Genomic DNA, 10,374 nt, shown 5'->3' with positions numbered 1-10,374 from the left:
TTTTATTCTTTTGTTAGAGACAGAGTCTCTCTCTGACACTCAGGCTGGAGTGCAGTAGCACAATCTCAGCTCACTGCAACCTCCACCTCCCGGGCTCAAGCGATTCCCCTGCCTCAGCTTCCTGAGTAGCTGGGATTATAGGTGCCCAACACATCCAGCTAACTTGCGTTTTTTTTTTTTTTTTTTTTTTTTTTTTCCGAGATGGAGTTTTGCTCTTGTTGCCCAGGCTGGAGTACAGTGGTGTGATCTCAGCTCACTGCAACCTCCGCCTCCCAGGTTCAAGCGATTCTCCTACCTCGGCCTCCTGAGTTGCTGGGATTACAGGCGCTCACCACCGTGCCTGGCTAATTTATTTATTTAAAAAATTTTTTTGAGATGGAATCTCGCTCTGTGGCCCGGGCTGGAGTACAGTGGTACAATCTCGGCTCTGCCTCAGGTTAAAGCAATTCTGCCTCCCAGGTTAAAGCAATTCTCCTGCCTCAGCCTCCTGAGTAGCTGGAATTACAGGCACCTGCCACCACACCCAGCTAATTTTTGTATTTTAGTAGAAACAGGGTTTCACCATGTTGGCCAGGCTGGTCTCGAACTCCTGACCTCAAGTGATCTACCCGCCTCAGCCTGCCAAAGTGCTGGGATTACAGGTGTGAGCCACTGTGCCCAGCCTATTTTTCAGTATTTAACAGAATTCAGGACAAGTCACATAATCAATGATTCATTACTTTACACACAGGGAGTCTGTTATACAACTGGTTGTGAACACCCAGAACAAAGCTCTTACAGCCTTTAGATAGCCAAAGAAATTCTCAAAGCCTGGGCATGTCCAAAAAGACTTCAACCACATCTTTTAAAAAACATAGACTCTCAGCCGGGTGCGGTGGCTCACGCCTGTAATCCCAGCACTTTGGGAGGCTGAGGCAGGCAGATCATGAGGTCAGGAGTTTGAGAATAGCCTGACCAACATGTTGAAACCCCGTGTCTACCGAAAATACAAAAATTAGCCAGGCCTGGTGGCACGTGGCTGTAATCCCAGCTACTCGGGGGGCTGAGGCAGGAGAATCGCTTGAACCCGGGAGGCGGAGGTTGCCGTGAGCCGAGATCACACCACTGCACCCCAGCCTGGGCAACAGATCCAGACTCCATCTGAAACAAAACAAAACAAACAAAACAAAACAACATCCACTCTCTACCCGTTTCAGAGGACTGGGTGGAGGCTACGTCTGCCTCCCTGGGAAGCCCTCAAGGACTCGCCGAAGTCTCCGGCCTGCCAGTGTCCAGCGGGGGACACAGATCCGCCCTTTGCACCGGGAGCATCATGTCAAGTCTAGGAAAGCCCTGCAGGGCCAGCCGTCTCCCACCCGTCGTGGAAAAGCCCATTGGCACCCCTCTGACTCCCACGTGGGACTCACCAGGCCACCACCGTCAAACGGCCTCCCGCAGGCAGAGACGGCAAATGCAGTCCTCCCGTACTCAGGGGAGGGCTCATCGCTCTGCCACAGTCCCCGCAAATCTCCAAATACAACCAGGATGTGTCTCCCTCACTGCCCTCGTCCAGGCCACTGCCTCTCCCTGGAAAATCCCAGCCCAGCCCTCTTACTGGCCTCGCATCCACCCGTTCTCAGGGCAGCAGCCAGAAGGACCTGCAGAAAGCTCCGTCTCATCAGGCCCCACTCTACGCGAAACCCTCCCGTGGCTCCCCTGAGCCTGCACAGTAAACACAGAAATCCCTGGCACCCCAGCATGTCCTCAGACTCTCCAGAGCACCCAGCATGTCCCTGAAGCACCCAGGGCCTCCCCAGAGCACCCAGCACCTTCCTAGAGTACCCAGCACCTCCCCACAGCACCCAGCACCACCCCAGAGCATTCAGGACCACCCCAGAGTACCCAGCACCTTCCCAGAGCACCCAGCACTGCCCCAGAGTACCCAGCACTGCCCCAGAGTACCCAGCACCTTCCCAGAGGACTGCCCCAGAGCACCCAGCACCGCCCCAGAGCACCCAGCACTGCCCAGAGTACCCAGCACTGCCCCAGAGTACCCAGCACCTTCCCAGAGGACTGCCCCAGAGCACCCAGCACTGCCCCAGAGCACCCAGCACTGCCCCAGGGTACCCAGCACTGCCCCAGAGTACCCAGCACTGCCCCAGGGTACCCAGCACCTCCCCAGAGGACTGCCCCAGAGCACCCAGCACTGCCCCAGGGTACCCAGCACTGCCCCAGAGTACCCAGCACCTCCCCAGGGTACCAAGCACCTTCCCAGAGGACTGCCCCAGAGCACCCAGCACTGCCACAGAGTACCCAGCACTGCCCCAGGGTACCCAGCACTGCCCCAGAGCACCCAACACTGCCCCAGGGTACCCAGCACTGCCCCAGAGTACCCAGCACCGCCCCAGGGTACCCAGCACCGCCCCAGGGTACCCAGCACTGCCCCAGAGTACCCAGCACTGCCCCAGGGTACCCAGCACTTCCCGAGGGTACCCAGCACTGCCCCAGAGTACCCAGCACCTCCCCAGGGTACCCAGCACCGCCCCAGAGTACCCAGCACCGCCCCAGGGTACCCAGCACCGCCCCAGAGTACCCAGCACCGCCCCAGGGTACCCAGCACCGCCCCAGAGCACCCAGCACCGCCCCAGGGTACCCAGCACTGCCCCAGGGCACCCAGCACCTCCCCAGGGCACCCAGCACTGCCCCAGAGTACCCAGCACTGCCCCAGGGTACCCAGCACCTCCCCAGGGTACCCAGCACTACCCCAGGGTACACAGCACCTCCCCAGGGTACCCAGCACTGCCCAAGAGCACCCAGCACTGCCCCAGAGTACCCAGCACCTTCCCAGAGGACTGCCCCAGAGCACCCAGCACTGCCCCAGAGTACCCAGCACCTCCCCAAGGTACCCAGTGCTGCCCAAGAGCACCCAGCACTGCCCCAGGGTACCCAGCACTGCCCCAGAGTACCCAGCACTGCCCCAGGGTACCCAGCACCTCCCCAGGGTACCCAGCACTGCCCTAGGGTACCCAGCACCTCCCCAGGGTACCCAGCACTGCCCCAGAGCACCCAGCACTGCCCCAGAGTACCCAGCACCTTCCCAGAGGACTGCCCCAGAGCACCCAGCACTGCCTCAGAGTACCCAGCACTGCCCCCGAGCACCCAGCACTGCCCCAGAGTACCCAGCACATCCCCAGGGTACCCAGCACTGCCGCAGAGTACCCAGCACCTTCCCAGAGGACTGCCCCAGAGTACCCAGCACCGCCCCAGGGTACCCAGCACTGCCCCAGGGTACCCAGCACCTCCACAGGGTACCCAGCACTGCCCTAGGGTACCCAGCACCTCCCCAGGGTACCCAGCACTGCCCCAGAGCACCCAGCACTGCCCCAGAGCACCCAGCACTGCCTCAGAGTACCCAGCACTGCCCCCGAGCACCCAGCACTGCCCCAGAGTACCCAGCACATCCCCAGGGTACCCAGCACTGCCGCAGAGTACCCAGCACCTTCCCAGAGGACTGCCCCAGAGTACCCAGCACCGCCCCAGGGTACCCAGCACCGCCCCAGGGTACCCAGCACCGCCCCTGAGCACCCAGCACTGCCCCAGAGCACCCAGCACTGCCCCAGGGTACCCAGCACTGCCCCAGAGTACCCAGCACCGCCCCAGGGTACCCAGCACCGCCCCTGAGCACCCAGCACTGCCCCAGAGCACCCAGCACTGCCCCAGGGTACCCAGCACTGCCCCAGAGTACCCAGCACTGCCCCAGAGCACCCAGCACCTCTCCAGGGTACCCAGCACCGCCCCAGAGTACCCAGCACCGCCCCAGGGTACCCAGCACCGCCCCAGAGTACCCAGCACCTTCCCAGAGGACTGCCCCAGAGCACCCAGCACTGCCCCAGAGCACCCAACACTGCCCCAGAGAACCCAGCACTGTCCCTGAGTACCCAGCACCTCCCCAGGGCACCCAGCATTGCCCCAGAGTACCCAGCACCTTCCCAGAGGACTGCCCCAGAGCACCCAGCACTGCCCCAGAGTACCCAGCACTGCCCCAGGGTACCCAGCACCTCCCCAGGGTACCCAGCACTGCCACAGGGTACCCAGCACTGCCCCAGAGTACCCAGCACCTTCCCAGAGGACTGCCCCAGAGCACCCAGCACTGCCCCAGAGCACCCAGCACCTCCCCAGGGTACCCAGCACTGCCCCAGAGTACCCAGCACCGCCCCAGGGTACCCAGCACTGCCCCAGAGTAACCAGCACCGCCCCAGAGTACCAGGCACTTCCCCAGGGTACCCAGCACTGCCCCAGAGTACCAGGCACTTCCCCAGGGTACCCAGCACTGCCCCAGAGCACCCAGCACCTCCCCAGGGTACCCAGCACCTCCCCAGGGTACCCAGCACTGCCCCAGAGTACCCAGCACTGCCCCAGAGTACCCAGTATCGCCCCAGGGTATCCAGCACCTCCCCAGGGTACCCAGCACCGCCCCAGAGTACCCAGCACCGCCCCAGGGTACCCAGCACCGCCCCAGGGTACCCAGCACCGCCCCTGAGCACCCAGCACTGCCCCAGAGCACCCAGCACTGCCCCAGGGTACCCAGCACCTCTCCAGGGTACCCAGCACCTCCCGAGGGTACCCAGCACCGCCCCAGGGTACCCAGCACCGCCCCAGAGTACCCAGCACCTCCCCAGCGTACCCAGCACCTCCCCAGGGTACCCAGCACTGCCCCAGGGTACCCAGCACCTCCCCAGGGTACCCAGCACTGCCCCAGAGCACCCAGCACTGACCCAGAGCACGCAGCACTGCCCCAGAGTACCCAGCACCTTCCCAGAGGAATGCCCCAGAGCACCCAGCACTGCCCAAGAGTACCCAGCACCTCCCCAGGGTACCCAGCACTGCCCCAGACTACCCAGCACCTCCCCAGGGTACCCCGCACTGCCCCAGAGTACCCAGCACCTTCCCAGAGGACTGCCCCAGAGCACCCAGCACTGCCCCAGAGTACCCAGCACCTCCCCAGGGTACCCAGCACTGCCCCAGAGTACCCAGCACTGCCCCAGAGTACCCAGCACCTCCCCAGTGTACCCAGCACTGCCCCAGAGTACCCAGCACTGCCCCAGGGCACCCAGCACCTCCCCAGGGTACCCAGCACCTCCCCAGGGCACCCAGCACTGCCCCAGAGCACACAGCACTGCCCCAGAGCACCCAGCACTGCCCCAGGGTACCCAGCACTGCCCCATAGCACCCAGCACCGCCCCAGGGTACCCAGCACTGCCCCAGAGTACCCAGCACCTCCCCAGGGTTCCCTGCACTGCCCCAGAGTACCCAGCACCTTCCCAGAGGACTGCCCCAGAGCACCCAGCACTGCCCCAGAGTGCCCAGCACCTCCCCAGGGTACCCAGCACTGCCCCAGAGTACCCAGCACTGCCCCAGAGTACCCAGCACCTCCCCAGGGTACCCAGCACTGCCCCAGAGTACCCAGCACTGCCCCAGGGTTCCCAGCACCTCCCCAGGGTACCCAGCACTGCCCCAGAGTACCCAGCACTGCCCCAGGGTACCCAGCACTGCCCCAGAGTACCCAGCACCTCCCCAGGGTACCCATCACTGCCCCAGGGCACCCAGCACTGCCCCAGAGCACCCAGCACTGCCCCAGAGTACCCCGCACCTCCCCAGGGTACCCAGCACTGCCCCAGAGTACCCAGCACCTCCCCAGGGTACCCAGCACCGCCCCAGAGTACCCAGCACTGCCCCAGGGTACCCAGCACTGCCCCAGGGTACCCAGCACCTTCCCAGAGGACTGCCCCAGAGCACCCAGCACTGCCCCAGAGCACCCGGCACTGCCCCAGAGTACCCAGCACCTTCCCAGAGGACTGCCCCAGAGCACCCAGCACTGCCCCAGAGTACCCAGCACTGCCCCAGAGCACCCAGCACTGCTCCAGAGTACCCAGCACTGCCCCAGAGTACCCAGCACCTTCCCAGAGGACTGCCCCAGAGCACCCAGCACTGCCCCAGAGTACCCAGCACCTTCCCAGAGGACTGCCCCAGAGCACCCAGCACTGCCCCAGAGTACCCAGCACTGCCCCAGAGTACCCAGCACCTTCCCAGAGGACTGCCCCACAGCACCCAGCACTGCCCCAGAGTACCCAGCACTGCCCCAGAGTACCCAGCACCTTCCCAGAGGACTGCCCCAGAGCACCCAGCACTGCCCCAGAGTACCCAGCACCTTCCCAGAGGACTGCCGCAGAGCACCCAGCACTGCCCCAGAGTACCCAGCACTGCCCCAGAGCACCCAGCACTGCCCCAGAGTACCCAGCACCTTCCTAGAGGACTGCCCCAGAGCACCCAGCACTGCCCCAGAGTACCCAGCACTGCCCCAGAGTACCCAGCACCTCCCCAGGGTGCCCAGCACTGCCCCAGAGTACCCAGCACTGCCCCAGAGCACCCACCGCTGCCCCAGGGTACCCAGCACTGCCCCAGAGTACCCAACACTGCCCCAGAGTACCCAGCACCTCCCCAGGGTACCCAGCACTGCCCCAGAGCACCCAGCACTGCCCCAGGGTACCCAGCACTGCCCCAGAGTACCCAGCACCGCCCCCAGAGTACCCAGCACCTCCCCATGGTACCCAGCACCGCCCCAGAGCACCCAGCACTGCCCCAGAGTACCCAGCACTGCCCCAGAGCACCCAGCACCTCCCCAGGGTACTCAGCACCTCCTCAGGGTACTCAGCATCAGGCAGAGGGCCTAGCACAACCCAGAGCACCCAGCACTGCCCCAGAGCACCCAGCACTGCCCCAGAGTACCCAGCACCTCCCCAGGGTACTCAGCATCAGGCAGAGGGCCTAGCACAACCCAGAGCACCCAGCACCTCCCAGAGCACCCAGCACCACGGGCTGCCAGGGCCTGTGCAAAGCCTCCTTCAGCTCCTGCAGGCTCGGCTTCCCTCCCCAACAAACACCGCCCCCCACCTCATTTTCCTACCAACATCTGATCACTGCACACTCCACCCACAGGTGACACACTCTCACAGGTACAGCCCCATCTGCTCGGCTGCCTTTTCTCCCCGCTGGAATACAGGAAGCTTCACAGAAGATTTCACAAGATTACGGATTTGGCCTGTTTGGTTCAAGGCTGTGGCCCCAGCACCTGAAACAGTGCCTGTGGCTTAATAGGTGTTTGTTGAGTGAATAAAGAGTGACGGGAGGCTGGGGGCGGTGGCTCACACCTGTAATCCAAGCACTTTGGAAGGCCAAGGCGGGCTGATCACTTGAGGTCAGGAGTTCAAAACCAGTCTGGCCAACATGGTGAAACCGTCTCTACTAAAAATACAAAAATGAGCCGGGCGTGGTGGCGGCGCCTGTAGTCCCAGCTACTCGGGAGGCTGAGGCAGGAGAATGGCTTGAACCAGGAAGGTGGAGCTTGCAGTGAGCCGAGATCGCACCACTGCACTCCAGCCTGGGCAACAGAGCGAGACTCCGTCTAAAAAAAAGGAGTGAGAGAAATGCAGGCACCAGCCGAGTGCTGGGAGGAGCCCAGGCCCCATGGAGGCTCCCGCCAGAGCCAGTGCCAACGCCATGTGACAGGAGCAAGCCAGGTCCCCACCATTGTGCAAGTGCAGGGGAGACCAGCGGCAGAGGCCAGAAGACCTCCAGAGAAAGGGAGGCAGACAGAGAGACAGAGAGAGACAGATGCAGAGACACAGCTATAGAGACAGAGACAAGCAGAGACAAGGAGAGACAGAGACAGGGAGAGAGAAAGATAGAGACCGAGATGGAGACACAGACAGAGATACAGACACGGAGACAGAGAGAGCTAGAGACAGAGAAATAGAGTGGGGGTGACAGAGTGAGCGAGAGGGCAAGGATGCTGCTGCTTTAAGCGGAGAAACCAGGGGGGTCCTGTCCTACAGTCACAGTGGAAGGCCCTTGACCCGGTGGAGGTGGAGAGTGGCCAGCAGTGGGTCTGTCTCCTCGGCTCCTCCCATTTCTCGGCCTCAGCGGGGTCCTGCCTGCCTGGCCTGGGCTCAGGAGGGCGGGGCGCAGAGCGGGTGCAGAGCCAGCCTGGCCCATCACAGCTTGGGGTGAAGCGGCCCAGAGCCAGGCGCCCCCCTGAAGCCACGGTGCCCTAAAGACCGCCTGGAAGCTGGGAGGGGCAGCCCCAGCTCACGCTGTAGTCACACCTATGGGTCCAGCTCGGCTGCCCTGGAGCAGTGTCCCCTGGCGTCCTTAAGATTCCCATGAGAGTGTCCTGCCACCTGTGGTCCCTCCACCTGGGCACGGGACGTGCTGCTCTAAGCCGGACCTCAGAGTGTGCCCCCTGGCTTCACACCTAGCTCAGGCTCTGCCCCTCACTGAACGCTGGGCTTGGACAGCTCTCTGCCCGCTCCGGGGCTGTTTTCTCATCTGGGGGACAGAAGTAACCTAGCCCCACCGCTCGGGGTGACTGCCAGGATTCAGTGAGTTTGCAGTCGCAGATCACAGAGCAGGCATGTTAGCTGTCACTCATGATGCTTTGGGGTGATCTGGGTCCCGCCAGAGTCTCCTAAGCCCCCACAATCCGCTCCCCGCAGGGTTTCTGAAGGAGACCAGGAGGGTGGCAGGGAGGTAGAGGTATGGCTGGGATCTGAGGCCACCCACCCGCTGGGCAGCCTCGGCCCATCCACCCTGGATGTTATGCACTGAATGTCTGTGTCTCCTCAAAGACGTGTGTGTGTGTGTGTGTGTGTGTGTGTGTGTGTGTGTGTGGTTTTTAAGTTTTTTGTAGAGATTGGGTCTTGCGGTGTTGCCCAGGCTGGTCTTGAACTCCTGGGCTCAAGCAATCCTCCCACTTTGGCCTCCCAAAGTGCTGGGATTACAGGCATAAGCCACCGTGCCTGGCCACCAAAGTCACATTTTGAAACCATGACCCCCCCTTGTGATGGTGTTAGGAGGGGCCTTTGTGAGGTGATTTGGGTTCGATGAGGTCGAGGACGGGGCCCCCACAATGAGACTGGTGCCCTGGTAGGGGGTGAAGGGACCAGAACTTTCTCTCTCCGGCTTGTGAGGGCAGTGAGAAGGTGCCAGCTTTCTTTTTTTTTTTTTTTTTTTTTGAGACGAAGTCTCGCTCTGCTGCCCAGGCTGGAGTGCAGTGGCCGGATCTCAGCTCACTGCAAGCTCCGCCTCCCGGGTTTACGCCATTCTCCTGCCTCAGCCTCCCGAGTAGCTGGGACTACAGGAGAAGGTGCCAGCTTTCAATCGGGAAGTGGGCCTCTAAGAACCCAACCCTGCCGGCATCCTGACCTCAGACTCCTGCAGAGTGGTGGGAAAGCAAATGCCTGTGTGGAAGCCGCCCGGTCTACAGCAGCCTGTCACAGCAAGCTGAGCTGAGACACTGTGCCTCAGTTTCCCTCCCTGTAACGGGAGCTGGAGAGGGTGTCCTGTCCCCGGGGGTCTCCCATGCAGAGGTGTGCTTGGTCACAAGGCTGGGTCATGCTGAAGGCAGCCAGGGCCTGCGCCTGGCCGCGTGGCTCAGAGAGACCCTGGGCCCCCAGGCTGACCTCCCCGGGGTGGAGGGAAGAAGGGAAGAGGTCCTTGCCCCTCACTGGGGTGGTACGGGTCCTCTGACCTCCTTCTGAGGGTTTTTGACCGTGGCTGCAGGCTGGCGATGCCCTGTATCCTGGGCATGGGGGCACAGCTTCTCCAAGTTGGGCCAGCCCAGCCTGGGGTACAAGCAGTGACTGAAAATCCAGAATGTCACGTGAAGTCTCCAGGTGTTTAGACGGTGACTCAGGCGAAGATGGAAGACTGTCTGCTGAAGACACAGAACCAAGGTCCCATCACGAGGAATGTGCAGGCAGACGGGCCGGGGGCATGGACCACAGAAGGACAGGCTGGCAGCCCTCACACGTGCTGAGGTCGTGGGGGTCGGGGAAGGCCCAAGAGCTGTGCTGGGACGAAGGCCGTCCTGGGTGAGGTTGTCCCTGCAGCATCCTCTGATCTGAGATCCACTGGCTGCATGTCTTTCCCAACTCTGACCTTGGGAGGACACCCTGGGTTCCAGGAGACACAGAGGTGTGCCCAGGATGGTCAGCGCCTCCCAAAGGATGCAGAGGACTCTCATGCTGTGTGCGCAGCTTTCTATGAACATGAAATCCTTTCCACAAAACAACACACCCTGCCTGAGTGTTCCTTATCCGAGATGCACAGGACCAGAAAAGTGTTTTGGAGCTCAGATTGTTTGGAGTTTGGAACACTGTATTTGCATTATACTTACAGGTTGAGCATTTTTTTTTTTTCTGCTTTTCTTTTTCAAATACTACCTCTTGGCCAGGTATGTTGGCTCATGCCTGTAATCCCAGCACTTTGGGAGGCTGAGGCAGGTGGATCACCTGAGGTCAGGAGTTTGGGACCAGCCTGACCAACATGGTGAAACTG

The sequence above is a fragment of the Chlorocebus sabaeus genome, chromosome 11 (genome assembly GCF_047675955.1).
Source record: "Chlorocebus sabaeus isolate Y175 chromosome 11, mChlSab1.0.hap1, whole genome shotgun sequence".
NCBI lineage: Eukaryota > Metazoa > Chordata > Mammalia > Primates > Cercopithecidae > Chlorocebus > Chlorocebus sabaeus.
Note: the sequence above shows the minus strand (reverse complement) of the source record.